Below are 27,431 nucleotides of genomic sequence, written 5' to 3' on the forward strand. Positions count from 1 at the left end.
TGTCATCTCTAGATTTCAAAATTCTTTAATATACATCACGAAAAGCAGGAACCAAACTCGGGTTCCTGGGAATACCCCCTCCACTCCCATAACTCCTGCCAACCATCACCACCCACCCCTCAACACTCCTCTGTATCGTAAAACAGCTGTTCACCATTGGCCACAGCTTTCGATCAGTGAGAATTTGATATTGCTACTGTTTATTTTATTGCATGAGCTACAAGCACGTCAAGGGGCAATGGTACCAAATGCCTTTTGGACACCACATCAACTGCATTACCCTCATCAATCTCTTCTGTTACTGCGTCAGACAATATACTCAAAGCAGATGATTAGTGAAACAAAACAAAGAACTGCGGATGCTGGAGATAGACTCAGAGTAAGCAAAAACAGAAATTCCCGGCAAAACTCAGCAGGTCTGGTAATATCCGCATAGAGTTAATGTTTCGAGTAGTCGGCTGACTCTTCATCAGAATTGACAGCAGCAAGGATTTTCCAGCCCGTGTCACTGACAGGGACCAAGGGTGGGAGGTGGGTAAAAATACAGCCAGCCCATTCTTATCCATTGTCAGCCATAGTCATAGAATCATACAGCACAGAAACAGACCCTTCGGTCCAACCAGTCCATGCCGACCATAATCCCAAAGTAAACTAGTCCCGCCTACCTGGCCTGGCCCATTTTTCTTCAAAGATTTCTTATTCACGTAGTTGTCTAAATGTCTTTTAAATGTTGTTACTGTACTCACATCTATCACTTTGTCTGGAAGTTCATTCTACAAGCAAGTCACTCTCTGTGTAAAAAACGTTGCATAGAAATGTACAACACAGAAACAGACCCTTCAGTCCAACTCATTCATGCCGACCAGATATCCCAACCCAATCTAGTCCCACCTGCCAGCACCCGGCCCATATCCCTCCAAACCCTTCCTATTCATGCCCCGGTCTTGAAATCCACCACCGTAGGGAAAAGACACCTACCATTCAGCTTATCCAGTCCCCTCATTACTTCATAAACCTCTATAAGGTCATCTCTCAACCTCCTACATTCCAGTGAAAAAAGTCCCAGTCTATCCAACCTCTCGTTATAACTCAGACCATTCCTGGCAACATCTTGGTGATCCTTTCTGAATCCTGTCCAGCTTAATAATATCCTTCCTATAATAGTCCTACTCTCACATGACATGGATTGTTTTCAGCACTCCCTCTTCTGTACCTCTCTCTCTCTGAGCACTGTCTCCACCCATCTGCTCAACTCGACCTCAACACCACCTCAGTCCCCATCTTGTGCATAGCACAGGGAGAAAGTGAGGACTGCAGATGCTGGAGATCAGAGTTGAGAGTGTGGTGCTAGAAAAGCACAGCAGGTCAGGCTGCAAACGAGGAGCAGGAGAATCGATGTTGCAGGCAAAAGCCCTTCATCAGGAATGAGGCTGTGAGTCAAGGAGTTGGTGAGATAAATGGGAGGGGGGTGGAGCTGGGGGAAAGGTAGCTGAGAGTGCCATAGGTAGATGGAGGTGGGGGTAATGGTGATAGGTCAGCGAGGAGAGTAGAGCGGATAGCTGGGAAGAACGATGGACAGGTAGGACAGGGCCAAGTTGGAAGGTTGGATCTGGGATGAGGTGGGGGGAGGGGAAATGAGGAAACTGGTGAGATCCACATTGATACCATGGAGTTGAAAGGTCCCGAGGCGGAAGATGAGGCTTTCTTCCTCCAGGCGTCGGGTGGTAAGGGAGTGGCGATGAAGGAGGCCCAGGACCTGCATGTCCTTGGCAGAGTTGTTGGGGGAGTTTCCAGGGCACCAACACCAACCAACCCCACTGCCGCATGGCTGACCACTTCAACTCCCCCTCTCAGCTACCTTCCCCCAGCTCCACCCCACTCCCATTTATCTCACCACCCTCTCAGCTGACAGCCTCATTCCTGATGAAGGACTTTTGCCCGAAATGTCAATTCTCCTGCTCCTCAGATGCTGCCTGGCCTGCTGTACTTTTCCAGCAACACACTCTCGACTTGTGCATAGCACAGGACTGAAAATGTGTTGCTGGAAAAGCGCAGCAGGTCAGGCAGCATCCAAGGAACAGGAGAATCGACATTTCGGGCATAATCCCTTCTTCAGGAATGAGGAAAGTGTGCCCAGCAGGCTAAGATAAAAGGTAGGGAGGAGGGACTTGGGGGAGGGGCTTTGGAAATGCGATAGGTGGAAGGAAGTCAAGGTGAGGGTGATAGGCCGGAGTGGGGTGGGGGTGGAGAGGTCAGGAAGAAGACTGCAGGTTAGGAAGGCGGTGCTGAGTTTGAGGGATTTGACTGAGACAAGGTGGGGGGAGGGGAAGTGAGGAAACTGGAGAAATCTGAATTCATCCCTTGTGGTTGGAGGGTTCCTAGGCGAAAGATGAGGCGCTCTTCCTCCAACCGTCTTGTTGCTATGGTCTGGCGATGGAGGAGTCCAAGGACCTGCATGTCCTTGGTGGAGTGGGAAGGGGAGTTGAAGTGTTGAGCCACGGGGTGGTTGGGTTGGGTTGGTCCGGGTGTCCCAGAGGTGTTCTCTGAACCGTTCCACAAGTAGGCGGCCTGTCTCCCCAATATAGAGGAGGCCACATCGAGTGCAGCGGATGCAATAGATGATGTGTGTGGAGGTGCAGGTGAATTTGTGGCAGATATGGAAGGATCCCTTGGGGCCTTGGAGGGAAGTGAGGGAGGAGGTTTGGGCGCAAGTTTTGCATTTCTTGCGGTTGCAGGGGAAGGTGCCTGGAGTGGAGGTTGGGTTGGTGGGGGGTGTGGACCTGACGAGGGAGTCACGGAGGGAGTGGTCTTTTCGGAACGCTGATAGGGGAGGGGAGGGAAATATATCCCTGATGGTGGGGATCGTTTGGAGGTGGCGGAAATGACGGCGGATGATACGCTGTATATGGAGGTTGGTGGGGTGGTAGGTGAGGACCAGTGGAGTTCTGTCCTGGTGGCGGTTGGATGGGTGGGGCTCAAGGGCGGAGGAGCGGGAAGTGGAAGAGATGCAGTGGAGGGCATCGTCGACCACGTCTGGGGGGAAATTGCGGTCCTTGAAGAAGGAGGCCATCTGGGTTGTACGGATTTGGAACTGGTCCTCCTGGGAGCAGATGCGGCAGAGATGAAGGAATTGGGAATATGGGATGGTGTTTTTACAGTGGGCAGGGTGGGAGGAGGTGTAGTCTAGGTAGCTGTGGGAGTCGGTCAGTTTATAATAAATGTCCGTGTTGATTCGGTCGCCCGAGATAGAAATGAAAAGGTCTAGGAAGGGGAGGGAGGCGTCTGAGACGGTCCAGGTAAATTTGAGGTCGGGATGGAAGGTGTTGGTAAAGTGGATGAACTGTTCAACTTCCTCGTGGGAGCACGAGGCAGCACCGATACAGTCATCGATGTAGCGGAGGAAAAAGTGGGGGGTGGTGTAGCTGCAGAAGATGGACTGTTCCACATATCCTATGAAGAGGCAGGCAAAGCTGGAGCCCATGCGGGTGCCCATGGCTACACCTTTGGTTTGGAGGAAGTGGGAGGATTGGAAAGAGAAGTTGTTCAGGGTGAGGACCAGTTCAGTCAGTCGAAGGAAGGTGTCAGTGGAAGGGTACTGGTTGGTACGGTGGGAAAGGAAGAAGCGGAGGGCTTTGAGTCCTTCGTGATGGGGGATGGAGGTGTACAGGGACTGGATGTCCATGGTGAAGATAAGGCGTTGGTGACCGAGGAAGCGAAAATCGTGGAGGAGGTGGAGGGCGTGGGTGGGGTCCCGAACGTAGGTGGGGAGTTCTTCGACTAAGGGGGACAGGACCGTGTCGAGGTATGCAGAGATGGGTTCGGTGGGGCAGGAGCAGGCTGAGACAATGGGTCGGCCGGGGCAGTCAGGTTTGTGGATTTTGGGCAGGAGGTAGAAACGGGCGGTGCGGGGTTGTGGGACTATGAGGTTGGAGGCGGTGGATGGGAGATCCCCTGAGGTGATGAGGTTATGGATGGTCTGGGAGATGATGGTTTGGTGGTGGGAGGTGGGGTCATGGTCAAGGGGGCAGTAGAAGGAAGTGTCCGCGAGCTGGCGTTTAGCCTCAGCGGTGTAAAGGTCGGTGCACCAAACTACTACCGCGCCTCCCTTGTCTGCTGGTTTGATAGTGAGGTTGGGGTTGGAACGGAGGGAGTGGAGGGCTGCACGTTCCGAGGGTGAGAGGTTGGAGTGGGTAAGAGGGGTGGAGAAGTTGAGGCGGTTAATGTCGCGGCGGCAGTTGGCTATGAAGAGATCGAGGGCGGGTAATAGGCCAGCACGGGGTGTCCAGGTGGATGGGGTGTGTTGGAGGCGGGAGAAGGGGTCGTCAGAGGGTGGGCGAGAATCCTGGTTGAAGAAGTAGGCGCGGAGGCGAAGGCGGCGGAAGAATTGTTCGATGTCACGCCGAGTGTTGAATTCGTTGATCCGAGAGCGTAGGGGAATGAAGGTGAGGCCTCTGCTGAGGACAGCCAACCCATTCTCACCTACTCTTAGCTCTCATTATCATTTATCCAGTTTCCTTGTGTCCAGGCTTACTGTCAATAATCCCCTCATCTGCTTGGCCCCTTTCCCTATCCCTGGGTTCCAATTCCCCCTATGGTAATCTCCCTCCTGCCCCCAACAGGCAGACAGCCACACACATGCACACACACACGCACATGCGTGCATGCACACACACACACACGCACAGTATAAATATCACCGTTTCCAACAATTCTGATGAAGAGTGACCACAATCGAAACATCAACCCTATGTTTCTCTCTATAGAGGATGCCTGACCTGCATTATTTCATCAGCAATTTCTGTTTTCATTGACCTTAATGCATCTATGCTGGGTTTCTTTAATTGATGCACATTTGCCCAAAGATTTGCTCTTGTTATCCTAACTTGTCATTTCTGAAATCCAATGGAGACTGTTGCTTCAATCAATGAGAGTGAGATTCTTCTCCCTTCTGCTGGGAAACTGGCTGTTTCTAGAATATTGCCCTGTAATGCTAGTCTTTTTTAGATTAGATTCCCTACAGTGTGGGAACAGGCCCTTCGGGCCAACAAGTGGAAACAGACCCTCCGAAGAGTAACCCACCCAGACCCATCTCCCTCTGACTAATGCACCTAACACTGTGGGCAATTTAGCATGGCCAGTTCACCTGACCTGCATATCTTTGGACTGTGGGAGGAAACTGGAGGAAACCGACGCAGACACGGGGAGAATGTTCAAACTCCACACAGACAGTCACCCGAGGTTGGGATCGAACCCGGGTCCCTAGGGCTGTGAGGCAGCAATGCTAACCACTGAGCCAACCTGCCGTCCCATGTTATGTTATCTAAATGTAACACAAAGAAACACATATTTTCCTTGTACTTGAAGATCTATAAGTGGTTTATTTACAGCTAAACTAAAATATACAGTAGAGAGATATCTCCAGACACAGCCTGCACCTTGAATACTTCAGTGCAGAGAGCCTGTGGTCATATGACAATATCTATTTACTTGGTTCATTCATTTAGCTCTGAAAAGGACAACATGCAAGAGTTGAGAATGTAACAGTCTTCTCCGGTTTCAGATTTGTCTTTGAATAGGAAATCTAGCAACACCGCAGTGCTCTTGGAATGAAGGATTAATCCAAGGTCTCTCCCTATACCTCAATGTATCTGGATTTCAGTGCTTATGAAAGGACTCACTATCACATTTCTAACAGTAACAAAAACAGAAATTGCTGGAAAAACTCAGTTCTGAAGAAGGGTCACTGGATCCAAAATGTTAGCTCTATTTTATCTTCACAGACCTGCTGCGTTTTTCCAGCAATTTCTGTTCTTGTTTCTGATTTCCAGCATCCACAGTTCTTTCACTTTTTTGTTTATATTGTTAACAGTAATTAGGGCTGTGTTTGATCTGTCAGCGGCACTCAGGTCTCAGGACTTGATGTGATGTCCAGGTTCTTATTTAAATGAGGTGTAGAATCATTCGAAATAAACAGTTCACATTAAAACCAAAGAAAGTCATTCAAGTATGTTGTGAGTAATTTCAAGCTTGTATTATTTGGTTAACATTTTTAGTGAGGAAGGACACGGTTTTCATCTTACTTCCAGTCACACTGTCAATCACATACAGGTCAAGCAAAAACCAGGCCATTAACATCACCATGGCAACCTCTTTAGGCCCTATACCATTGCACTACAAACAACACTCTGAATTTCCTTTGAACACAATAAAATGATATTCTTCCCCAAAAGCAGCTACTGCCAATTTATTTAAGTTGTAATAAATACAGTGGCAGGGATTTTAAACTTTTCTCACTTGTTCGTTGGATGTGATGATTTAGAGATGCCGATGTTGGACTGGGGTGCACAAAGTTAAAAATCACACAACACCAGGTTATAGTCCAACAGGTTTAATTGGAAGCACTAGCTCTGCTCCTTCATCAGGTGGTTGTGGAGGGCACAATTGTTCGACACAGAATTTACAGCAAAAGTTTACAGTGTGATGTAACTGAAATTATACATTGAATGATACCTTAATTGTTTGTTGAGGCTTTCATCTGTTAGAATACTATGATAGTTTCACCTCTTTCATGTGTAAATCACAAAACCTTTTTTTAAAAGTTGCATTCTCTGGTTAACTGTAACAATTGGTATTAGCTAGACAATATGTTGAAGGTGTTAGCCCCCTGTGCTCTCTGTCTTTGCCAAAATGTTTAGACTGATTGTAAACTAAAAATGAGAGTTTTACATTAATTCATGCAGTTTTTGAGCAAAGTACAATGTAACTCTGCAAGTCCAAATTCACCCCACAAACGTATATGTATATGAATATGTTTGCATGTGGGTCTTTGTGTGTGTGTGTGTGCGTGTGTGCCTTTCTGTCTGTCTGGGTTGGGGGGTTGTGAGTGAGAGAAAGAGAGTATATATGTGTGTATGTGAGTGTAGAGTGTCTTAAGTCTGTGAGGGGGTGCATGTGTGAGTATGAGAGTGTGTGTGTGTGGGGTGGGGGGTTGTGAGTGTCTGTGAAAGAGAGTGTATATGTGTGTGTGGAGTGGGGGGTTGTGAGTGTCTGTGAGAGAGAGTGTATATGTGTGTGCGTGAGTGTAGAGTGGTCTAAGTCTCTGAGAGGATGCATGTGTGAGTGTCTGTGTGCGTGTCTGTGTACATGTGTGTCTGTGTGTATGTGTGTATGTGTGTATAGGAGTGCCTGTTTGTGTATAGTGCAATGTTGGATGTGGGTTTTGATGACTTGGCCGGAATTTATTGCTTTTATCTATTTGCCCCAGGTTGACCATTTTCTTGATCGGCTGCAGTCCGTGTGCTGTAGATACACCCTCAATGCACTTATATAAGATTAGGTTAGATTCTCTATAGCATGGAAACAGGCCCTTTGGCCCAACAAGTCCACACTGATCCTCCAAAGAGTAACCCACCCAGACTCATTTCCTTATATTTCCCCTGACTAGTGCATCTAACACTATGGGCAATTTAGCATGGCCAATTCACCTGACCTGCACATATTCTGGAATAGCTTCCAAGAGTCTTATGGCACAGTATTGTGTCGTTATTTCTGGTGCAAAAGGGCTATGTTCAAGTCCCACCTGCCCCATAGGTGTGTCAGAAGCTGTCTGAGCAAATTCTGTAAAATGATTCTATCACAAATGTGTTAGACTGTGAGGCTCAGTGATGACCTTAAATTGGTTTCCATCGTATCTACTCGCGCAGTCCATATTATTTAATAAACAAGTTTCAATAGCAGAATTACATTGAATAAAAAACATACTTTTTGATGCTCCGAAGCAAGCAGGCAGGAATTTGTACATTCATGGCAGCTTTTTCACTTAAAAAAAAGGAAATGGAGACAGCCAATCGCAGCTGTATCCTTCTGAGGGAGAGAGAGTTCCAGAATGTCAATCCAGCCACAATGATAGAACAGCGGTCTATTTCCAAGACAGGATAGTGAGTGGAGGGGAATTTGCAGAGGGGTGGTATTCCCATGTTTCTGCTGCCCTTGTCCTTCTCGATGGTAAAAGTTGCAAGTTTGGACAGTGCTGTGGAAGGAGCCATAGTAGCAGTGGTGTGTGCCAGAGGTGCAGCACCTCACCAAGACTCCTTTAACAGCACAGAGAAACTCACAACCTGGATCAGTTAGAAGGTCAAAGATAACAAGAACACCAACCCCTGCATGTTCCCCTTCATCATCCTGACTTGGAAATATATCAATGTTCCTTCAGTGTCACTGAGTCAAACTCCTGGGACTCCATCCCTAACTGTACTATGGGTGTGCCTGCACTGCGTGGACTACAGTGATTCAAGAAGGCAGCTCATCATCACCTCTCAACGGCCATAAGGGAGTGGCATTAAATGCTGACCGCGCCAGTTACCCCTAACAAATATAAAAGAAATGAATATTGGAGCACAAGATCTCAATGCCATCTTTAGTGCTTTGTGTTGGGATGTTCACTATTAGGTAACTACAATACCCATCCACTCCTGCCTTATCGCCAACTCTTCCTTACTTGGTGACATGAAATGATGAAGAGATTTAATTACAAACACTGGAGGGTGAAAACTCAAAAGTAAAATTAATATTCACAAAATTAATTATTTATTCATAGGACGAGGGTGTCACTGGCTGGGCCAGCATTTCTTGCCCATCTCTAATTGCCCAGAAGGCAGTTAAGAGACAACCATATTATTGTGGGTCTGGAGTCACATGTAGGCCAGACTAGGTAAGGATGGCAGTTTCTTTCTCTGAAGGGTATTAGTGAAACAGATGGGTATTTCCCCAATGGATTCAAGGTTATCATTAGACTCCCAACTCCTAATTCAAATTCCACCATCTGCCGTGGCGCGTTTGGGGACCCTAGGACATTATCTGGGTCTCTGGATTAACAGTGCAGTGACAATGAGATGAGGCCATCACCATCTCCCAGGAGCTGCAATGATTACCACTGGTGTAGGGACTGCCTAATATTAAAGTAATGGATAGTTTAAGGGTTTTGAAACATGGCAGCCGTGATTTATGTCATTGAAACCTATTAATTGGCTTTTTAAATGGGGTTTTAAGGCAGCTCTGTCACAGTCTGTGCGCAGAGTGCTTTTAGCAGTAAAATGCTTTGCTTCTCTCACATTCCTGTCCCCTCAAGGCAATTAATTTTGCGGCAGAGAGTTATTGACAAACTGATTTGTGCGTGTGTGCTTTTTATGACTTCTTATTTCGATTTGCAAGTTTGCCTTTTTGGTAGCTGTGAATAAATCTAGTTAATGTCACCTCTTTGAAGGTAAACTAGATAGAAGGTCTGACCGCTTAGTCCGGTTGGTCATGTTGACTGACACTGCTCTTGGAGAGTGAGATCTGGTTAAAGATAGGCAGATACATCTACACAAGTTATGAACACTGTCCTCTATTTTGACTACTCGATGTCTTGTTTGTATGGATTTCAGAGCTGACCTGATTTCTGCTATTAACACTGACTGTACATCTGCAGCACTTCTTCACCACCATTAACGTTCCATTTCTCCTTTTCTCTGGTACTTACTATCTGTCTTCTTTGTCTAACATCATAACATCCATCACTTTTCCAGCCCATTCAGTTCTGAAGATGAGCCATTTTAGGCCTGAAATATTGACACTGATTCTCTCCTCTCAGATGCTGACTGTATGGTTTTCAAGCACTTCCTGCTTTTGTTTCCAATCTCCAGCAGCCACGGAACTTTTACGTATCGAGACCAGGCCCTATTTTGCATAGTTTTATCAGCCAGCATGGGACAAATAAACACAAAGTTCCAAAGAAGAAACATATCAGACCTGAAGTGTTAACCCTGCTTTCTTTCTTCACTCCTGATTCCAGACCTGCTGAATTTCTCCAGCACTTCTGTTTTTGTTTTGTCTCCAATGGTCATAATACTTTGCTTTAATTGATCATAGAATCCCTACAGTGTAGAAGCAGGACATTTATCCCATCGAGTTCACACCAACCCTCTGTAAAGAATCCCACCCAGACCCAACACCCCTACCTTATCCCTGTAACCCTGCTGATCCACCTAACCTGGACACCATGAGAAATTTAGCATGGCCAATCCACCTAACCTGCACATTTTTGGATTGGATTGTTGCTATTAATAAACTTCAAGATACCTGTCTCAACACAAATATGATCTTCATAGCAGATATCAGAAAACACCAATGTCAAACATACAGAAACTCTCAGGCCATTATCACACAACAGAAATGTCTGAGGAGAAAGTGAGGACTGCAGATGCTAGAGATCAGATTCAAAGAGTGTGGTGCTGGAAAAGCACAGCTGGTCAGGCAGCATCTGAGGAGCAGGAGTATTGACATTTTGGGCATAAGCCCTTCATCAGGAATGAGGCTTCATTCCTGATGAAGAGCTTATGCCCGAAACGTCGATCCTCCTGCTCCTTAGATGCTGCTTGACCGGCTGTGCTTTTCCAGCACCACACTCTTTGAAACAGAAGTGTCTTACCTGGAAATCATATTAAATCAGTGTCTAATTATATTTGGTTATTTCTCCTGAAAGCAACTTGAAATTCATTCCAACATTAAAGGCAATCTATAGAAACATAGAAACTTAGGAGATCAGAGCAGGAGGAGGCCGTTCAAAACTGCTCCGCCATTTATCATGATCATGACTGACCATCGAACTCAATAGCCAAATCCTGCTTTCTTCCGGTAACCTTTGATCCCATTCGCCCCAAGTGCAATACCTCGCTATCTCTTGAATACATTCAATGTTTTGGCATCAACTACTTCCTGTGGTAATGAATTCCGCAGGCTCACCATTTCTTGGGTGAAGAAATGTCTCCTAATTTCCATCTTAAATGGTCTACCCTGAATACAAATACTAGATGCAATATTCTGAGGGAGATTTTTTTTTAAAAAAAGAACTAATTCTTATGGAAGTCTTAATGTGGATGTGGTGGGTTATTCTGATTCTAATGTAGAGTGTCTCAAGTGATTTCTATGTGCTTTGCTTTCTGTCTTTCAGATACCTTGTTGGAGCTAAGGGGCTTCATCACTGTTTCCAGTAATTTGAAGCCATTATTGTGAACGTTTTTACCTTGGCACTAATCCTGCCCTCCAGTCTACGACCTGCAGTAACTGAGGGACTCCAGAGTTGGCCTGATACAAAAGGCTACCTTCACCATCATGGGCTGTGTGATGTGTTCGCCTCTGCTTGAAAGGTGGAGATTCTCCTCAAAGCAGCAAAGGGCCAATACTTGCTTGGAGTTGGCCCTGTTCCCCAGCTCCTGTCTATCCCAGTACCAACGAGTCTCAGGTCTACACTATGTGTCCTCTTTCTCTGATGCAGAGGATTGCTGTGAAGACAGTCCTATGTCCGAAGACTCAGATTCTGAGATGACTTGACTGCAGGGAATGAAAGTCAAAGGATTCATGAGGACTGCCGAATAACAGAGTTGAATTATCAGACTGATAATAAATTACCGTGTGGTTTCACAATACAGAGATGCTTTTTATCCCCTTTTGTTTAACACTAGCTTTTTTTTTCTTTAAAAAGAAAAGTAGATACAGAGAATTAAAAAAGAAAGACCCTCTTGTGTTTGTAATTTTCACCAAGATAAATGATTTATTTCAGGTCCATTGGGATAAGATCGAAATGTCACACCAAAACAACACAAGTGAATGATCTAAGGGTCCTAAAGTAAGAATGGCCAATTAACTCACTAAACTAGCAATGGCCACACTGCAGGCCAATTCTCTCCAGGTTGGGATTGGCCACTCCCCATCCATTCCAGTCTCCATCATATCCCTTAGAATCATGGAAGGGTTGGAGGACAGAAGGTCACATGGCCCAATACTGGCTCTCTTTGTAAGAGCTTAACTCCAACTCATTACATTGACTGTTCCCACATTTTGAATTTTACTTTCAGGTGGTTGTCCAATTCCCCTTCAAAAGCCAAGATTGAACCTCGATCATCCTTTTGGTCAGTGTGTTCTAGATCATAACCATTCACTGCTTTGGAATGCTCTATCTCTCGCATTTGAAATCAGTGGTTCTCAAGTCCCCCATTAATAGGAACAGTTTGTCTCTAACTCTCCAACGTCTCACTTTCCATTTGGGAACTCTTCAGCACTCAATGTTGATTCAATAACATTAGAATTTGATCACCTTCTTCCATGTCCCTTACCCACCCCCAGGACCCTGACCCTGTCATTAACATCTGCACAGCCAACCCATTTTCACCCACTATGGTCCCCATTATCAGTTTTTCTCCTTCTCTGTCTTACTACCATCCATCCCATTGTCTAAATGTCTTTTTACCCCTCTGGGCTCCATGTCCACCTATTGCTCACTCCTACCTTCAAGATTTGGAGGTGCCAGTGTTGGACTGGGGTATACAAAGTTAAAAAAATCACACAACACCAGGTTATAGTCCAACAGGTTGAATTGGAAGCACTAGCTTTCGGAGCGCTGCTCCTTCATCAGGTGGTTGTGGAGTGCACAAAATTTATAGCAAAAGTTTACAGTGTGATGTAACTGAAATTATACATTGAAAAATACCTTAATTGTTTGTTAAGTCTCTCATCTGTTAGAGTGACCATGTCAATTTCACTTCTTTCATATGTAAATCACAAAACTTTTTTAAAAGTTACATTCTCAAGTGAATTCTAACAATTGGTGTCAGCCCAGATTACATTATCTAGGCTGACACCAATTATTAAAGTTAACCTGAGAATGTAACTTTTAAAAAAGGTTTTGTGACCAGCGGAGTTTTTCCAGCATTTCCTGTTTTTATTTCTGTCACAATCTTGAACACATCTATCAAACCTCCTCTCAACCTTGTCTTCTTTAAGCTTTGTGATGTCAACCCAATGTTAGAAACTCATAGAATGACAAGTGATCACCATGAAAAGCTACTCTTAAGAAGTGCTTTCCATTCCAGGCAATCTCAGTGGGATGTGGGCATGGGCCCCATTGCATTTCCAGTTGAGTGTAGAACATCTCCCAATTTTGAAAGCAAATTCACTAGAGCATTTTGTAGTGCAGTGTGGATGTCATTATCAAGTCAAGATTTCAAATTCTTGTTACTGAAAAGAGATGTCATGGACAAGCGTAGGTGTGTAATGACAAAGTCAACCTTTCCTGAAACAGAATGATTGACATGCCATCCCATCAATTGGATAAACTAACATTTAGTCAGTCTGCCAAAAAGCTTCCTGCAGTTAATTGGTTGGCTTTTGTTATTCAGAGCTTGCAATCAAAGTCATGTGGAGGTGGTGGTGTAGTTGCAATGTTACTGAACTAGTAATCCACAGGATCACGGTACGTTTTGAGGATGTGAATTTGAATTCCATTGATGATACATGATGAAATTTATCATAGAATCCCTTCAGTGCATAAGCACGACATTTGGCCCATCAAGCCCACACCAATTGTCCAAAGCGCATCCCACTATCTTAACCCTGCATTTCCCATGGCTAATCCACCCAACCTGCACATCTCTGGACACCATAGGCAATTTAGCATGGCCAATCCACCTAACCTCTGTATCTTTGGACTGTGGGAGGAAATCCATGCGGACACAGGGACAATGTGCAAACTCCACATTGGAGTCGTTTAAGACTGGAATTGAACTGGTGCTGTGAAGCAGCAGTGCTAACCACTGAGCCACTGTGCCACCCCAATTCAATAAAATTGAAAAGCTTAAGCCCTTGAAGGAAGGCAATCCACTGCTGTCACTCAGTCTGATAAAGTGCATGAGCAAATTACTGCAGATGCTGGAATCTGTACTGAAAGTAAAAAATGCTGGAAATCACAACGGGTCAGGCAGTCTATGACTCAAAATGTTAGTTTGCTCTCCCTCCATGGATGCTGCCTGACCCACTGAGGGTTCGCAGCATTTCTTGCTTTCAGGTTAAAGTATATAATCCCATGAATGAATGAAAACTCCCTTTGATTCCATGTGTTGACTTGGGGTTGTGTTGGTGCTGAAGTTTGCTCATGTATAAAGTATCTTTGAAGTCCATGTGCACCTAAGCTCGCCTGGTGATCCTGATGTGGAGGTGCTGGTGTTGGACTAAGGTCGACAAAGTTAAAAATCACATGACATCAGGTTATAGTCCAACAGTTTTATTTGGAAGTACAAGCTTTCAGAACGCTGCTCCTTTGTCAGGTAACAAGTGGGACAGGATCATAGGAGACAGAATTTAGAGCAGAAGATCATAGTGTCATACAGCTGATGCAATATATTGAATAAACCTAGCTGTTAAGTCTTTCACCTTTTAGAATGGGTTTCAGGTTTAGACTCTAACCTCTCACCTTTAATGCATGGTCTGAGCTGAGATGTCACCTGTTTTTATAAAGCCTTAAGTTGTCTTGGCAATGTGATTTGAAAGAAGTTCCGGGATGTACATATTAATGAATCGAAACCTGTAACTCATGCTGAAACATGAAAGACTTCACAACAATCTATGTTTGTTCAACATATTGCATCAGTTCATAGAATCCCTATAGTGTGGAAACAGGCCATTTGGTCCAACAAGTGCATACCAACCCTCCGAAGAGTATCCCACCCACACCCATTCCCCATCTACTCTACATTTCCCCTGACTAATGCACCTAACCTACAAATCCCTCAACACCAGTGACAATTTCCCATGGCCAATTCACCTAACCTACACATCTTTGGACTGTGGGAGGAAATCCACACATAAACGGGATGAATGTGCAAACTCCACACAGACAATTGCCTGAGTCTGGAATCGAACCCGGGTTCCTGGCGCTGTGAGTTGCAAGACACTATGATGTTTTGCTATAAATTATGTGTCCTGCAATCCTGTCCCACTAGCTACCTGGCAAAGGAGCAGTGCTCCAAAAGCTTGTACTTGCAAATAAACCCGTTGGGCTATAACCTGGTGTTGTGTGATTTTTAACTGGTGCCCCGAGGTGTGATACTGACAATGAGCATTTCCAATGCTATTGTTTATCGTGATGGGAAATGAATACAAGAGTAGGGAGATTATGCTTCAACTGTACAGGACATTGGTGAAACCACATCTGGAGTGCAGTGGACAGCATCAGTCTCATTCAAGGCAAGATTTAAATGTGATAGAAGCAGTTCAGAGAGAGTTTATCAGATTAATTCCTGGAATAGGCACTTTTGTTTTATGAGGAAAAGTCGGACATTGAAATTTAGAAGATTAAGAAGCGTCTTGACTAAAAGCTGTAAGATCCCAAGGGGCGTGTGGAAAAAAGTCTTTCTCTTCTTGGAAGCAAGGGATGATTTCAAAGGGAAATAGGACAGGCCTTTGAGGAACTAAACATTCAGGGGCTACGGGACTAAATGGGACTGACCGGCTTGCTCTACAGAGACCTGGCATGCAGCTGATGAGCTGAACGGCCCCCTCTTTACAATAAGTTCTTAGTGCATGAATAATTTCCACACCTCCTTCTTTTAAAAGTTCAACATTACAGCAGTGACTCCGCTCCAAGGACTTTTTTTTGGCTGTAAAGTGCTTCAGAATTGTGCTATACAAATGCAGGTTTTTAAAAAACAAATCCTGAGATAAACACTTGTGGGATCCAGCGACCTTTAATTTCTCTATCACCATTTCCTTCACTCCAGTTGAAACCACCTTGCAAAATAAAACAATGAACTGCGGATGTGCCAGCTCTGATACAAACAGAGAAGTCAAAACTGCTGGAGGAATCAGCAGGTCTGGCAGCATCTGTGGAGAGAAAAGCAAAGTTGACATTCTGAATTCAGTGACCCTTCTTTGGGTGGTGTGGTGGCACTGCTGCCTCACAGCACCAGGGGCCTGGATTTGATTCCACCCTCGGGCAACTGTCTGTGTGGAGTTTGCATGTTCTCCCTGTGTCCGTGTGGTTTTCCTCCCACAGTCCGAAGATGTGCAGGCTTGGCCATGGGAAATGCAGGGTTGTATTGGTTGGTCCGGGCGGGATGCTCTTCGAAAGGTCGGTATGGGCTTGATGGGCCGAATGTCTTGCTTCCACACTGTAGGGATTCTATGCTTCTTCAGAACTTGGTTTTCCCTTCCTGGATCTGCAGGTTTTCTCCAGCAATTTCTGCTTTTTATTGTTTGAAATCAGTTAGTTGTCTGCCTAACAAACTTGGATGTTTGGATGTTTGAGCGAAGTTTGATTTAGATCCTGCTCTGATATTGTTCAGGTTAGCATTAAGCTGCATGCCTGAATCTAGCCCTTTTAATGGTGTCGCTGTGCAACTTTGGACAAAGCTTGGCCGTGTGTTATTATTGCTAGGCTATGAATCCAGAGAGAATCCCGCAATGTTCTGGGGACCTGGGTTTGAATCCTGCCATGACAGATGCTGGAATTTGACTTCAATGTTTTACAAACCTGAAATTAAAGGTCAAATGTGACTATGAATTTAGAGTCATAGAGATGTACAGCACGGAAACAGACCCTTTGATCCAACCCGTCCATGCCGACCAGATATCTTAACCTAATCTAGTCCCATTTGCCAACACTTGGTCCATATCCCTCCAAGCCCTTCCTATTCATATACCCTTCCAGATGCCTTTTAAATGCTGTAATTGTACCAGCCTCCACCACTTCCTCTGGCAGCTCATTCCATACACGCACTACCCTCTGCGTGGAAAAGTTGCCTCTTAGTTCCCTTTTAAACCTTTCCCCTCTCACCCTAAACCTATGCCTTCTAGTTCTAGACTCCCCACCCCAGGGAAAATAAATTTATTACCAAATGTTGGGGGAAAAGCCATCTGGCTCACTAATGTTCTTTATGGAAGGAAATTGCCATCCTTACCTGGTTTGGAGTACATATGACTCCAGACCCACAGAAATGCTTTTGAATCTTAACTGCCCTCTGGGGAATCATAGAATCCCTACAGTGTGGAAACAGGCCATTTAGTCCAACAAGTCCATACTCCGAAGACTAATCCTCCCAGACCCATTCCCCTTCCCTGTTACTCTACATTTACCTCTGACTAATGCACCCAACATGCACATCCTTGGACAAATGGGCAATTTAGCACAGCCAATCCACCCTAACCTGCACCTCTTTGGACAGTGAGAGGAAACTGGAGCACCCAGAGGAAACCCATGCAGGCGCGGTAAGATTGTGCAAACTCCACACAGACAATCGCCCGAGGCTAATGAGGGATGGGCAACACACGATGGCCTAGCCAGTGACACCCACATCCTGTGGATTAGTTAAGAAAAGCTTTTAATCTGGCTATGGCTGGATTTAATCAGTCTGTGTCAGACAACTGATGTCTCAGAGATGCAATCAAAAGGGCAATTGTGGATTCCTTGCCAATTTAATTATGACTGAAGACAGAATATGGAAATTGACTAAATGTGCGGAGGTCATTAAATTTCAAAAGAATCTATGGAGATAGAACGGTTTTGAATGTATTTGTAATGTTTAATTAAAGTTTCTCATCAGTTACTGGGTAGAGCTTCGCTTCTCCAAATAAGGCTGCCTGCATTTCATTTATTCGAGACGCTTAGACTTCAACCAAAGGAAGTAATTGCTGAGAAATTCATCACGTTTTGTGCACGTAAAGAAATACTAAAAATTACAAAGGAGAGGGAACAGTTTTGTGTATACACAGCATCATCTGAGAGAGTGAACCTGTCCTTCAATTCCTCAGCTAGAGGATCCCCGCTGTGCACCTTGCGACGTTGATATTTTTCTATTTTCTTTTCATCTGGGTATCTATCAGACAAACAGGAGTTGTGCAAGACCTATTCACATTTCAATGTCCTATGTCCAAATCCCAAACCCCCTTGCCATCACATGAAAACAAAAAAAAATGCTGGAGATCACAGTGGGCCAGGCAGCATCCATGGGCAGAGAGCAAGTTTCACATCTAGATGACTTTTCATCAAAACTGAAGTGAAATCATTACATGGACTGCTACCACATGTAACCCATTGTTAGCCACTAATGGTCCCTATTAGCAGTTATTAATTCTCCCAGGCTGACCTTTATCCATTTCCATATCTGACAGAAATTTGCCTGCACATCCACAAATGTCATCTCCTATATCCGTTGCACCCGATGTGGTCTCCTCTACATCAAGGACACAGGACGCCAATTTACGGATCGTAACAGAGAACATCTCTGGGACACCTACACCAACCAACCTCACTGCCCCGTGGTTGAACACTTTAATTCCTTTCCCACTCCACCAAGGACATGCAGGTCCTGGGTCTCCTCCATCGACAAACCCTAACCACCCAACGCCTGGAGGAAGAATCCTTGGTACCCTGCAACTACACAGGATTAATCTGGCTTTCACCAGTTTCTTCATTTCCCCTCCACCCCCCTTCCACTCCCAACCCTCCAACTGTCCTCTTCACCTTTCCATCTTCCTTCCCAACTATCTGCTCCACCCTCCTCTACGACCTATCACCGTCTAACCCCCCCAACCTTCATCTACCTATCATATTCCCAGCTACCTTCCCCCCAGCCCCATCCCTCTCCCATTTATCTATCAGCACCCCCGGCTTATGCCCTTCTTCCCGCTCCTCGGATGCTGCCTGAACTGCTGTGCTTTTCCAGCACCCACTCTCGACTCTGACCGAACTCACTCATTTATCTGTCCAACTATTGTTCTCTCTCTCTGGGCTCAGTGTCCACCTATGGCTTTCTCCTCACCCAACTTCCCCCCAACCCTTCTTTAGCATATATACTGATCGTTTCCTAGCTGCAGTCAGTTCTGAGGAAGGATCATTGGACCTGAAACATTAACTCTGCTTTCTCTCCACAGAAGTTGCCAGACCTGCTGTGTTTCTCCAGCAATTTCTGGTTTTGTATCAGAGACATTATGTCACAGCTCTGGAGCTGATGGGACTTGAAATCCCTTGGATTTGGATCACCTATTCCTAAAGGTTGGGCATTACCAATGCACGGAAAAAGCCCCGTTTATAAAATGAGACACCAGGAAACTGCTGTTTGTAGTAGTCCCATGCAACAGGATATTAGGTAGGTTGAACAGGTGCCATTGCATATATACATGTTGTGGCCGAGAGAAAACAGTTGTTCATGTTGGTTTTAAATCATTTCACCTGCAGCCTCTGCTGGGTTGGTTAAGGGGCTCCTTTTAAACCTTTAAACCCCACCCCTCCCCCGATCTTGGGAGTCCTGTGAGAAGGGATCAGGCAAGTTAGAGGACAGCCTTGTGGGGCCTACTTCCTGGGCTCATGTCCATCATTAGGTCCAGGCCACGGGCGATGGACAGGGACATGTTACCTCACTGACTGCCCCTTTCCCATGGTTATAGCCATGCTCCGGTGCCCAAGGAGAGGGAGAAGCTGGAATCCACTGCCATGGTTACTTGTGATAGGCCCAGTCTGGGATACATCGTCACCCCTGGTAATGACATTGTAATTTAAATTTGAGAAGCCTCCTTTGCTATTTTGTAAGATCTCCTTGACCCTTTCAGTTTTATCCTTGTTAAAGGGCCCCACTGAGGCTGCCTTACATGGTAAAAACCAAAAGAAACGCGTGTGCTGCAAATAGAGTCATACAGATGTACAGCATGGAAACAGATCAGTCCAATTCGTCCATGTCGAACAGATATCCTGATCTAATCTAGTTGAGTTTTTCCAGAAATTCATTTTTTGTTTCAGATAGAGTCATAGAGAGGTACAGCACGGAAACAGACTCTTCAGTCCGACTCGTCCATGCTGACCAGACATCTTAGCCCAATCTAGTCCCATTTGCCAGCACTTGGCCTATATCCCGCTAAACCCTTCCTATTCATAATTCCATCCAGATGCCTTTTCAATGTTGCAATTGTACTGCCTCCACCACTTCCTCTGGCAGCTCATTCCAGACACACACCACCCTCTGTGTGAAAAAGTTGCTTCTTCAGTCCCTTTTATATCTTTCCCCTCTCACCTTAAACCTTTGGCATCCAGTTCTGGAAATGAGAAGCAAAAACAGAAGTTGCTGAAAAAGCTCAGCAGACCTGGCAGCATCTGTGAAGAGAAATCAGAGTTAACGTTTCGGGTTGTTCTGAGTATGGGCCAGAAGTTCAGGTTTCACCACCCATTCCAGGTCTTGATGTCTAACGAAGGTGAATTTGTAACTGTGCCCAAACTGTAAATCCTTCTAATGCATGCCAGTGGTAAGAGTGGGAGCATGAACAGCCAAGTGACGAAAAGAAATTGAGGCCTTTACTGTAGGCCCAGACTCCAGCCTGCACGTGAAAGTGTATGTTGCCATGGCAAAACAACAACAACTTGCATTGATGTATCACCTCCTTCACAGTAAAACATGTAGCTGAGTTGACCTGACACCCAGTATGGACCAGATAGGTGCCACCAGAATGCTGTTCAATCTATACTCTCGTTTGGATGGATTTAGATCATACCTCTTTTCCCTAACCCTTGTGCACTGTGGGTTGGGCCTATATAAGAGGAGGGAACTCAAGAAGGGTCATCAAATTCCCTCCAGTGTGGAAGCATGGTATTCCCCCATCGAACCCATACTGACCCTCTGAAGAGTATCGCACCCAGACCCACCTCCCCACCCTATCCCAGTAGCCCTCCATTTCCAATGGCTAATGCACCTAACCTACTCATCCCTGGAAATTATGGGCAATTTAGCATGGCCAATTCACCTAACCTACACATGTTTGAACTGTGGGAGGAAACCAGAGCACCTGGAGGAAAACCACGCAGACACGGGGATAACGTGCAAACTCCATGCAGACAGTTCCCCGAGAGTGGAATTGAACGCAGGTCCTGACGACATGAGGCAGCAGTGCTAACCACTGAGCCACTGGACCTGAAACCTTACCTCTGTTTCACTCTCTACAGATGCTGCCAGGCTTGCTGAGTATCTCCAGCTCTCTCTGTTCTTGAACTGAAGATGCATTGCTTTTGATCTGATTGCAGTAACTGTTGAAGGTATGACTGAAATGATTTGGAGATGATGTGTTGGACTGGGGTGTACAAAGTTAAAATTCACACAACACCAGGATATAGTCCAACAGGTTTAATTGGAAGCTTCCAATTAAACCTGTTGGACTATAACCTGGTGTTGTGTGATTTTTAACTTAATGACTGAAATGATTTTTGTCCTTTTATTTGTTCAGGGGATGTGGAGTTCACTGGCAGGGCCTGCATTTGTTACTCACCTTCTGATTGCCATTGAACTGCTTTCAGACCCTTCATTGTCATGACCCTTCCTTACATCTGTGAGCTCTCCTGGTCTCAGATCCCTTTGATATCTCCACATTCCTCATTCCTCTGATGCATCCCAATTTTAATCATCGCACCACTTGGAGCGCTCAAGGGACTAAAATCTGTCATTCCCATTCTGAAAGTCTCCAAAAAGAGATTTTCTTCAAGACTGTCATTAAAGTCTATTCCTTTTGACTGAGCCTTTGGTTCGTTGCCCTAATCTCTTCTTTGTTGTCTCTATGTCAATTCTATCCATTTAGAGTCATAGGGTTATAGAGATGTATAGCACGGAAACTGACCCTTCGGTCCAACTCATCCATGTTGACCAGATATCCTAATGTAATCTAGTCCCATTTGCCAGCACTTGGCCCATATCCCTCTAAACCCTTCCTATTCATATACCCATCCTTTTCAATGCTGTAATTGTACCTCCACCACTTCCTCTGGCAGCTCATTCCATACACGCACCACCCTCTGGGTGAAAAGGTTGCACCTTAGGTCTCTTTTAAATCTTTCCCATCTCACCGTAAACCTATGCCCTTGCTTCTGGACAGCCCCAACCCAGGGAAAGGACCTTGGCTATTTACCCTACCCATGCCCCTCATGATTTTATAAGCCTCTGTAAGGTCACCCTCAACCTCAAATGCTCCAGGGAAAACAGCCCCAGCCTATTCAGCCTCTCCCTGTAGCTCCACCCCTTCAACCCTGGCAACATCCTTGTAAATGGCACAGTGGTTAGCACTGCTGCCTCGGGTCCAAGGTTCGATTCCGGCCTCGGATGACTGAGTTTGCACATTCTCCCAGTGTCTGCATGGGTTTCTCTGGGTGCTCTGGTTTCCTCCCACAGTCCAAAGACGTGCAGGTTAGGTGAATCGGCCATGTTAAATTGCCCGTAGTGTTAGGTGTTTTAGTCAGAGGGAAATGGGTCTGGTGGGTTACTCTTCGGAGGGTTGGTGTGGACTAGTTGGGCCAAAAGGCCTGTTTCCACACTGTAGGGAGTATAATCTAATCTAAAATCTTTTCTGAACCCCAACAGGTTTCACAACATCCTTCCTATACATTCCTGTGCAGTGTTAGAACATAGAACATAGAACAGTACAGCACAGAACAAGCCCTTCAGCCCATGATGTTGTGCCGACCACTGATCCTCATGTATGCACCCTCAAATTTCTGTCACCATATGCATGTCCAGTAGTCTCTTAAATGTCCCCAATGACCTTGCTTCCACAACTGCTGCTGGCAACGCATTCCATGCTCTCACAACTCTCTGTGTAAAGAACCTGTCTCTGACATCCCCTCTATACTTTCCTCCAACCAGCTTAAAACTATGACCCCTCGTGTTAGTCATTTCTGCCCTGGGAAATAGTCTCTGGCATTCGACTCTATCTATGCCTCTCATTATCTTGTACACCTCAATTAGGTCCCCTCTCCTCCTCATTTTCTCCAATGAAAAAAGTCAGAGCTCAGTCAACCTCTCTTCATAAGATAAGCCCTCCAGTCCAGGCAGCATCCTGGTAAACCTCCTCTGAACCCTCTCCAAAGCATCCACATCTTTTCTATAATAGGGCGACCAGAACTTGGAATACCAGCAGTATTCCAAGTCCGGTCTAACCAAAGTTTTATAGAGCTGCAACAAGATCTCACGACTCTTAAACTCAATCCCCCTGATAATGAGAGACAAAACACCATATGCTTTCTTAACAACCCCATCCACTTGGGTGGCCATTTTAAGGGATCTATGTACCTGCACACCAAGATCCCTCTGTTCCTCCACACTGCCAAGAATCCTATCCTTAATCCTGTACTCAGCTTTCAAATTCGGCCTTCCAAAATGCATCACCTTGCATTTATCCAGGTTGAACTCCATCTACCACCTCTCAGCCTATCTCTGCATCCTGTCAATGTTCCTCTGCAGCCTACAACAGTCCTCTATACTGTCAACGACACCCCCAACCTTTGTGTCATCTGCAAACATGCTGACCCATCCTTCAATCCCCTCATCCAAGTCATTAATAAAAATTACAAACAGTAGAGGCCCAAGGACACAGCCCTGTGGAACACCACTCACCACAGACTTCCAGGCAGAATATTTTCCTTTTACTACCACTCGCTGTCTTCTGTTGGACAGCCAATTCTGTATCCAGACAGCTAAGTTCCCCTGTATCCCATTCCTCCTGATCTTCTGAATGAGCCTACCATGGGGAACCTTATCAAATGCCTTGCTAAAGTCCACATACACCACATCCACAGCAGGTCATCCTCATTAAACTTTCTAGTCACATCTTCAAAGAACTCAATAAGGTTTGTGAGGCATGACCTGCCCCTCACAAAGCCGTGTTGACTGCATTTAATCAAGCCATGCTCTTCCAGATGATCATAAATCCTATCCCTCAGAATCCTTTCTAATACCTTGCAGACGACAGACGTGAGACTTATTGGTCTGTAATTGCCAGGGATTTCCCTAGTTCCTTTCTTGAAGAGAGGAATTACATTTGCCTCTCTCCAGTCCTCAGGTAAGACTCCAGTGGAGAGCGAGGATGCAAAGATCTTCGCAAGTGGCGAAGCAATTGCATTTCTCATTTCCCAAAGCAGCCGAGGACAAATCTGGTCCGGGCCTGGCGACTTGTCAATCTTAATGTTTGACAAAATTTTCAGCACATCAGCTTCCTCTATCTCTATCCATTCCAGCACGCGCACCTGCTCTTCAAAGGTTTCATTCACTACAAAGTTTGTTTCTTTCATTTTGGGGGTTTCCTGCAACAGTGGTGCCATGCAAGTGCAAGTTGTTGTTTGACCTGGTATTTGTAAAAGCAGCAAAGAAAGTGGAAGAGTGCAAGATGTCTTTATCTTGTTTGCTCTGGCGAGGTCATTGAACTCTTGGTGACACGGTTAGCCAATCCGAAAGATGAGCAAGTTCTCGTTCAATGCCAATGTCACTTTCATAGAGTCCCTACAGTGTGGAAACAGGTCATTAGGCCCAACAAGTCCACACCAACCCTCCAAACATTACCTCACCCGGATCCATTCCCCTACCCTATTACTCTACATTTACCCCAGTCTAATACACCTAACCTACACATCCCTGAACACTATGGGCAATTTAGCATGGCCAATTCAGCTAACCTGTACAATGTTTGACTGTGGGAGGAAACCGGAGCAACCGGAGGAAATCCACACAGACACAGGGAGAATGTGCAAACTCCACACAGACAGTCGCCCAAGGGTGGGATCGAACCCGGGTCCCTGGCTCTGTGAGGCAGCAGTGCTAATGACTGAACCACTGTGCCACCCCTTTCTTTTTCATAGAGTGACTGGTGATGTTAGCAGGCTACCTATGCCAGCAGCAGACACCTGACAGAGTGTGTCCCCTGCCCCTCGCACTCATTTCCATGGGGTGGGCATGCTGGTGAAAGTGCAGGATGCTCCCCTATCCATGGGCTGTATTCTGCTGCTTTCTTTGGCAGTGCATGGCAGCTGCTATTGTCTTTGTAAAGTGCTGAAAAAAAGATCTGTGAAACGCATGGTGGAGCTGACGATCACACCAAAGGAATGAGCCAAGGGCTGTTCATTCTTTACCTGCTCCGGGACTTTCAAATTCCAAGATGGTGGCGGAGCAGGATGCTTCAGTCGGAACTCATCACTCCAACTTGGCACGATCTCTCAGCATTGTCTCTTGGCCTGGTCTCTCAGTCTGGCGATCTCTTGGCACAGTCTCTCTGCACGGTCTCTTGAGTCCAGTCTCTTGGCCAGATGTCTCAGCTTACCCTCTTGGCCTGGTCTCTCAGCCCGGTCTCTCAGCCCTATCTCTCAGCCTGGCGGTCTCTCAGCACAGTACCTCAGCATGGTCTCTCGGCCTGGTCTCTCGGCCCTAACTCTCAGCTTGGTGGTCTCTCAGTCTGGCAGTCTCCAGACCTGGTCTCTTGGCCCTATCTCTCGGCCTGGTGGTTGCTCAGCACGGTCTCTCAGCATGGTCTCTTAGCCTGGTCTCTCAGCCAGGTGGTCTCTCGGCACAATCTCTCAGCATGGTCTCTCGGCTCAGTCTCTTGGCCAGGTCTCTCAGCCTGGCAGTCTCTCAGCATGGTGTCTCAGCATGGTCTCTCGGCATGGTCTTTCAGTCCTGCTGGTCTCTCGGCCCGGCATGGCAGTATCTCGGCGTATGAGTGGGTCGTGTCCGGGCGTGTTCTGGAGGCAGCAGGCAGAGATCGGGGAGGCAGCAGCTTTAGCAGCAGTGACGGTATCACGGCCCAACGTGGGAAGAGCGAGCAGTGAGGGAGCTCCCTCAGTATCTGCTGTTGAGGCAGCGAGAACAGGCAGCTGAGGTCTCCCACAGAGCGAGCTAAGCCGAGGACTCATTAAAGCCTGTGGAACTTTTAACCGACTGTATATTCTTGTGTAAAAGCCAAGATCTTTTGAGTATTTTTTAAGGTTAAAGTTATGGGATTGATTATTCCATGGATGCTACTTTTGAGAGGCGATGGATTTGGATGACTTCGCGACTAACACATTTTCCATTTTGACAATTTTCAAAGTACCCACTCAGCAACCTTTATCTCCAATTTTGGCCACTTGTCTGGTTTACCCCAGTTGACACACTTTCATGTTAGCATTGTCTGAAGTAAGCTCGATATCTTTCTCCCCTCCCTCACATGCTTCTCCTAAACACAAAACTTTCTTGCTGCGGCACAGTTATTTGTCTTCTCTGCAACTTCAATAACTTCAAAATGCTGCTGTATACTGTTTGTTTCTTCTGGAGGGCATTTTTACACAAAGTGACAAAGAAATTTCAAAACCTCATCTAGGTATATGACTGTATTCCATGAGTGCTTCAGGGGAACTGAGATCAGCTGAGCTGCAGACAAAGGGAGGTTGTCACCTGACTCTGACCCAATGCGTCTTTAACTTGCGTGCCAAACTGGTGTGAATTGTACACCAAAACATATAATAGCATGGAAAAAAATGTGTTTCCTCATCTATAACAATTATGTACAAGATAATATCTTGACTCACAAATATTGATTTGCCACCTGTGGAGAACCAGGGTTGATTTTTACACAAGATATATGGAAAATTCCAGATCTTTTGGCCAAAAGTAAGAAGTCGACTTTTACAGGAGACCGACTTTTACTCAAGTATACACAGTAATTCCTATATTGTTCTGGTTTATATTAAGAAGGACTTTAATGTTAACTATTACCTTACTTCTTTTTTTCCTACTTATTCTATGAAAGTAATGATTAACGTTTTAACTTAGTTTCTTTTACTACTTTGAATCTAATTTTTTTTGTACGTAGGTATCTATGTACCTAAGATGGCGCCATGTGTGGTGACTTTTCACTATACGTCTCTACTTGTGTACACATGACAATAAAATCTAAATCTAAACCTAAATCTGAATCTATGAGTAACACTTCTATCTCAAATGCAGGAAATTTTGTTTTCAAGTTCTACACAAGTTGACCTTGGCTCAAATCTCTAAGCTGACATTTCAATGTGTTACTAAGGAAATGCTGCTGTCCTTTGGGTTCAATGTTTAACGGACGCTAATTCTGCTGCATTGTCGATAAAACATTCTGCTGAAGTCAATACAAATTTAACACAATTGTTTTTGATTTGTGAATTAAGGTAGAAACACAGAACATAGAAAACCAGGATAGGAGTAGGCCATTTGACCCGTCATGGCCATTCTACCATGGGACATGATCGTGGCTGATCCTCTACTTCAATGCCATACCCCAACTCTCTCCCCATACCTTTTGATGCCTTTAGCCTCTGGAAATCTGTTTCTTTTGCAGTGACTTTGCCACCAAAGTCCTCTGTGGTAGAGAATTCCACAGGTTCACAAGAAGAATTTGTTCTTATCTCAGTTGGAAATGGCCTACCTTGTGTCCTGAGACTGTGACCCCTTGTTTGGTCCCACTCTAGGCAGGGGAGGAACCTTGGCTCCTGCATCGAGCATGTGTCTTACTCTGTTTGATGTGATCTCCTCCCATTCTTTGAAAAACCATTGGGAACAAGCTCAGTCAACCCAAGCCTTCTACACACGACGAGCCTGCCCTCCTTGGAAGGAAACTGAAAAGCCTTTGGCCTACTCTACATGATCGTGTCAGCTCTGAGATGAATGGAGTTGGAAACAGTGGGAGCGACCCCTTCCACCACAGACCACACTGACATAGGCTAGAAATCCTAAGGACTCCTTAATTCTTAATAAAACTGAAATGTTTACAAAGAAGCATAAAAAATCTGAGCGGGGTCAGCCATTCGGCCCTTC

At 45.5% G+C, this 27,431-nt stretch overlaps 2 long non-coding RNA genes across 3 annotated transcripts in view; one reads left to right on the top strand and one right to left on the bottom strand.

Annotated features, from left to right (window-relative positions):
- The window catches only part of LOC122564958 (uncharacterized), a 50,290-nt gene extending 36,607 nt beyond the window's left edge, over positions 1 to 13,683 (top strand). For both annotated transcript variants that reach the window (XR_015760683.1, XR_015760684.1), the window contains exon 3: positions 10,991 to 13,683. This is a non-coding gene — a long non-coding RNA (uncharacterized LOC122564958). The remainder of the gene's footprint in view (positions 1 to 10,990) is intronic.
- Positions 13,684 to 13,719: 36 nt separating this feature from the next.
- Positions 13,720 to 26,339, bottom strand: LOC148146091 (uncharacterized). The gene is made up of 3 exons (XR_015760685.1): positions 24,740 to 26,339; positions 19,875 to 19,954; positions 13,720 to 16,342 (listed from the first exon to the last, which is right to left on the bottom strand). It is a non-coding gene; the product is annotated as an uncharacterized LOC148146091 (long non-coding RNA).
- Positions 26,340 to 27,431: the final 1,092 nt, after the last annotated feature.

Source organism: Chiloscyllium plagiosum, unplaced genomic scaffold (assembly GCF_037043375.1).
Source record: "Chiloscyllium plagiosum isolate Xiang-an unplaced genomic scaffold, Cpla_swu_hap1 HiC_scaffold_21, whole genome shotgun sequence".
In the NCBI taxonomy this organism is placed as follows: domain Eukaryota; kingdom Metazoa; phylum Chordata; class Chondrichthyes; order Orectolobiformes; family Hemiscylliidae; genus Chiloscyllium; species Chiloscyllium plagiosum.